Source organism: Tachyglossus aculeatus, chromosome 17 (genome assembly GCF_015852505.1).
Source record: "Tachyglossus aculeatus isolate mTacAcu1 chromosome 17, mTacAcu1.pri, whole genome shotgun sequence".
In the NCBI taxonomy this organism is placed as follows: domain Eukaryota; kingdom Metazoa; phylum Chordata; class Mammalia; order Monotremata; family Tachyglossidae; genus Tachyglossus; species Tachyglossus aculeatus.
In genome coordinates this window covers 39,890,453-39,896,611 of record NC_052082.1, presented here as the reverse complement: position 1 = coordinate 39,896,611, position 6,159 = coordinate 39,890,453, and positions in this window count along the sequence as shown.

The following is a 6,159-nucleotide window of genomic DNA, read 5'->3' as shown; positions in this document are numbered from 1 at the left end:
GGTAGTTGGCGAGGTAGACAAGATTGAGATAAAGTGAGACGGTTAGCACTAGAGGAGCATAGTGTGTGGGCTGGGTTGTAATAGGAGAGTAGTGAGATGAGGTAGGAGGGGACAAGGTGATTGAGTGCTTTAAAGCCAATGGTGAGAAGTTTTTGTTTGTTATGTTGGATTTTCTTTAGAAGTAGGGAAACATAGCCTGAATGTATTTGTAGAAAAGTGATGCAGACAGCAGAGTGAAGTATGGACTGGAGTGGGGAGAGACAAGAGGCTGGGAGGTGAGCAAGGAGGCTGATACAATAATCAAGGAAGGATAGGATAAGAAATTGGATTAGCATAGTAGTAGTTTGGATGGAGAGCAAAGGGCAGGTTTTAGTGATGTTGTGAAGGTCCAACCAACAGGATTTAGTGATGGGTTCAATATGTGGGTTGAATGTGAGAGAGGAATCAAAGAGAGCACCAAGTTTACCGGCTTGTGAGACAGGACGGATGGTGGTGCCACCTACAGTGATGGGGAGTCAGGGGGAGGACAGATTTGGGGTTGGAAGATAAGATGTTCTTTTTTGGACATGTTAAATTTCCAAAGTAGAGATGTCCTGTAGGCAGGAGGAAAATCAAGACTGCGGAGAGGAAGAGAAATCAGGACTGGAGATGTAGATTTGGGCATCATACCCATAAAAGTGGTAACTGAAGTCATGTGAGCCAAATGAGTTCTCCAAAGGAGCAGGTGTAGTTGGAGCACTCTGGGACCCCCGGAGTTGAGGAAGAGAGAATTTGAGGAGAGGAACTTGAAACAGTGGGTGTAGACAACTTGCTCAAGGAGTTTGGAGAGGAATGGTAGGATGGAGGTGGCAGCGTGGCTCAGTGGAAAAAGCACAGGCTTTGGAGTCAGAGGTCATGGGTTCAAATCCCGGGCTCTACCAATTGTCAGCTGTGTGACTTTGGGTAAGTCACTTCACTTCTCTAGGCCTCAGTTCCCTCATCTGTAAAATGGGTATGAATACTGTGAGCCACATGTGGGACAACCTGATCACCTTGTAACCTCCCCAGCGCTTAGAACAGTGCTTTGCACATAGTAAGCATGTAATAAATGCCATTATTATTATTATGTGGGCAATTGCTAGAGGGAGCTGTGGGGGTCAAGGGAGGGATTTTTTAGGATGGGGAAACATGGTCATTTTTTAATGTAGTGGGGACAAAGCCACTGAAGAGCGAACATTTGAATATGGTAGTTAGGGAGGGAAGAAATAAGGGTGCAAATGTTTTAATAAAGTGACAAGAGATAGTGTCAGATGATCAGTCGGAGGGGGTGGATTTTGAGAGGAGGCAGGAGAGGAGCAGTATCCTCTAGTGGTATTGCTGGGAAAGATAGGAGAATTGAAGAAGGGGTAGCGGTGGGAAGGGACTGGGAGGTGCGGGGGAGGTTTTAGGTAGATCACATCTGATAATGTCAGTTTTCCAGATAAAATAGGTGGCCAGATCATTTGGGGCAAGTGATGGGGAAGGAGGGGAGACAGAGTCTTTGAGGAGGGAGATAAATGTCTGGAACTACTGGCGAGGGTGATGGGCATGGGTGTCAATAAAGGGTGGAGAAATAATTTTGCCAGCCAGAGCAGAGGGCGGAGTTAACGCACGCAAGGGTAAACTTGAAGCGAATGAAGTCAGCCTGATACCTAGATTTCCTCCAGCAGCAATCTGTGGCTTATGTGCAAGAGCGAAGGAGGCAGACTATGGAGGCGACCCAGAGCCGTGAATTAGTGATACCAGATCGGCAAAGGGAAAGTGGAGAGAGTGAGTTGAGTTAGGTAGAGAGGGTGGGTGTTGAGAGCATCAGTTTAGTCATCGAGGGAAGGTAGTTTGGGTACGGAGGCTAAATGGGGCATGGTGACTGGATGAGGTCAAAAGATCAGAGGTCTCTGTGGGAGAACAGCACAGATTTGCAGGGAGGAGGTGTGTGGGAGAGAAGGCAGATTAGGAGATAGAGATAGAGGGATTTCAGAGTTGGAGAGGGTTGAGATTAGGCAGTAGCTAGAGATGATGAGATCAAGTGTGTCTTCAAATTGGTGTGTGAGTGAGATGGGGTGGAGCAGGAGTTCGGTGGAGTTGACGAGTGACAGAAAGTGGGCAGTGGAAGGGTTGTCAGGAACATCTATGAGGAAATTGAAGTTCCCAAGGATCAATGTAGGACTGGAGAGAGAAGGAATTTGAGAAAGTGATCAAAATGTTTTTAAAAGTTGTAGGTGGAACTTGGGGGGTGGTAGATTCCCATTACTAGAATCTGGAGTGGGTGGTAGAGGAGGATGATTTGGGCTTTGAAAGAAGGAAAAGAAAGGGAAGAGGGAGATGGAATGGTGTGAAAGGAACACTGAGGCACAAGAAGGAATTGTGGTATTTGTTTAGCACTTATTATGTGCCAGGCACTGTACTAAGCTCTGGGTTAGGTACAAGCAAATTGGGTTCCAGAGTCCTTTCCCACATGGGGCTCACAATCTTAATCCCCAGTTTACAGATGAGGTAACTGAGGCACAGAGAAGTGAAGAGACTTGACCAGGGTCACACAGCAGATACGTGTCGGAGCTGGGATTAAAACCCAGGTCCTTTCATCCTTGAGAGTGAGAAGGCCAGGGTTGAGGGAGAAAATAGGGCCTATGTGAAGGTAGGGAACTGTTGGTATGGAAAGATGTAAAAAATCTGGGTCTTTGTGACCTGGAGGTTTGGCAGCCACACCCTGATCTGTGTTCTCAGCTGAGGAATTAGGCCCGACAGCAGAGAAAGGGGGGAAGACGAAGAAATGGCCACTTCTCCACTGCAGCAGATCACGAATGAAATGTCAGAGTCTTGGCAGGCTGGTGGACAGTATGCAGTGGTTCTGATGGCTGTTCAGTATCCTCAGGTAGGTCTCAGTCCTGGGTGATGGTCAGTCTCAGTCCTGGGTGATGGTCAGTGGTCCAAGCCAGTTTGTGGCCCCTCAGCAAAAAGATCTAGGTGTCCTCAGGCAGGTCTCTATCCCGGGCAATGGTCCGTGCTGCTCTGTGGCCCCTCGGAGGACAGATCTCAGCGTCCTCAGGCTGGTCTCTGTCCCAGCTGATGCTCAATGATCCATGCCTGTTTGTGGCTCCTCAGCAGAGAGATTTCGGTGTCCATGGACAAGTCTCTGTCCCACTCAATCCTCAGTGGTCTGTGCTATTTTGTGGCCTCTCTGCAGTGAGATCTCTGTGTTCTCAGGCAGGTCTCTGTCCCAGGTGATGATCGATGGGCTTGTGCAGTTTCCTCCACTTTCTTCCTCCTCCTGCCTTGGCTTCGGCTTCTCCTCCTCCACTGTTGCTATTTCTCTTCTCCTCACTGGGTTCAGAGCATTGTTCTAAGCTGACTGGATCAGGAACAGGACAGAGATGAAGGAAAGCTTCTCTATGATGGAGTGGAGGTCCCAACTGCCATCACTAAGTGGATGATTCCAACATCTAACTCTCCAGCCCTGAACCTCTCTCCTTATCTGCAGTCTTGTGTTTCCTCCTACCCTCAGAAATCTCTACTTTTATGTCCCAATGACACTTCAAATTTAACATGCCTGAAAGAGAACTTGTCTTCTTCCCACCCAAGCCCTATCCTCCCCCAAATCCCATCACCATAGACAACACCACTATGCTTCTGTTCTCACAAGCCTTGGCATTTTCCTCAAATCATCTCTCTCATATATCTCACACATTCATTCCATCACCAAATTCTGTAGGTTCTGTCTTTACACCTCCAAAATACCTCCTTTCCTTTCCACCCAGATTGTTGCAATGCTGGTCCCAGTACTTGTAATATCTCAATCAACCTCCTCCTTGACCTCCCTGACTCCTGTCAGGGAAGAGAAAACTTTTGATGAGGGCTACCCTGGACAATTAGGAACCTTGATACTGAATCCAGAAATGCTCCTGCTAACAGCTAGGGAAACGTTCCAGCAGCCAACCTGAAAATATAGGCTTCAAGGACAGCGGGCAGTTATCAAGAAGTTAATGTGACAATCATCTCTGGAGGATGTTATCAAAAGTCCCCTCCCCTCAGATCTCTGGTCCTCGTAGAAAAGCTCAGATGTGTAAACTCCTGAGGGGCAGGGAATGTGTCTATGAACTGTTTGATATTGTATTATTCCAAGCACTTGGTACAGTGCTCTGCACACAGTAAGGGCTCAATAAATATAATCGATTGATTGATTAAGTGACTGTTCTGAGTGGAGATGGAGAATAGGCATGCTGGGATATTTTCATTCTAGACTGTGAGCCTGTTGTTGGGTAGGGATTGTCTCTATCTGTTGCTGAATTGTACTTTCCAAGTGCTTAGTACAGTGTTCTGCACACAGTAAGTGCTCAATAAATACGATTGAATGAATTCAACAGAGACCTAGTTGAAAGACCACGGTTCTGGGGGTCAGGGGATCTGGCTTCTGATCTCTGCTGTGCCACATCCCGGCTCTGCTGTGTGACTTTGGGCAAGTCACTTCACTTCTCTCTGCCAGTTACTTCCTCTGTAAAATGGGGATGAAGACTGTGAGCCCCACGTGGGACAACTTCATCACTTTGTATTCTGCCCAGAGCTTAGAACAGTGCTTTGCACATAGTAAGCACTTAACAAATGCCATCATTATTATTATTATTACTTGTGATCTTGGGCGAGTCACAACTTCTCTGGGACTCAGTTTTCTCTTCTGGTGACACAGGGATTCAATACCCCTTCTCCCTCCTCCTTAGACTGTGAGCCCCACATGGGACACAGACTTTGTCTAAACTAATTATCCTGTATCTACCCCAGTGCTTTGTACAGTGCTTGTCATATAGAAACACTTAACATATATCGCTATTACTAAGGTAAGGGGTGACGGGCCTGGAAGTGGCATAGAGAGGATCCACTGTGGTCCAGGGCCTATGGTTCTGACCTCAAGGGCATCTACCTTGCTCAGGTTTACTGATCACTCAAAGGAACTGGGGGCCCCAGGCACTAATCAATCAATCGTAATTATTGAGTGCTTACTGTGTGCAGAGCAGTGTACCGAACACTTGGGAGAGTATAATATAACAGAGTTGGTAGATATGTTCCCTATCATCATCATCATCATCAATCGTATTTATTGAGCACTTACTATGTGCAGAGCACTGTACTAAGCGCTTGGGAAGTACAAATTGGCAACATATAGAGACAGTCCCTACCCAACAGTGGGCCCCTATCCTCAAGATCTCAGAGTCTAGAGGGGGATACTGACATGGATATAAAAAACACACAGCAATTGTAGCAAACAAATGATTGCTATATATTACATAGAAAATATATGACTGCATTTAGGATTTCCTGCCCATCGGGGGTCCCAGAACGCTTACATACCAAAATATGAGGGACTTTCTGCCCCTCGGATGCTTCATCAGCATACCCTGTGTTCAGCTTTACAGAGAAACACGACCTACTGACTGAGCCGCCCTAATTGGCAGGACCTGAAGAGTAGACCAAAGAGAGGAGTCACTTGAAAACTAATCAAGAGGAACCTTCTACACGTGACTATAAATGTTCTCTTTTAGAAATCCAGAAAAAGGGGAAGTAGAGATACTGCTGGGGATGGAAGTAGGGGTGGTGTCTGGAGGCAGGGAGGGGAATACGTTTAGGATGAAGTGTTGTCTAGGGGGTGGGCAACTATGGCATAAGGAGAGAAAGTTGGAACTCATCTGGGTCAACCTGTGGGACATGAAGGCTGTTCCCCTGCTTGAATTCAGCACTGTGGGGTAAAGATCGAATGAGAAGGCAGCACAGGAAAGTTTGAAATTTCGATAAATGTTATTTTGCTCCAAGAGACTTTGATTCTGCCCTGACTCAGAATAGCAATAATTCCTATTGTCATTATTATTGCCACTACTATACAAGACCTAAAGGAACAAAGTGCAAAGAGCTATAGGGGGATGGGCCTGCTGGATCCAGCCTACAGAAGAAAGACGTAGGCCCCTCTCAAGCAGGCAGAGTTACAAGGTACTAATGTTGGGTGTTCATACTCCAAAAAGGCGGACTAAATACAATGCCGGGGTTTGTGTGAAGGCAGTCCCTTCTGTGAACTACCAGAAGGGTGAGTTGATGATTGTCTGTTTAGGCCAAAACGCTGTCTGTGTCCCCCTGAAGCCCTGGCCCATTAGATGAAAA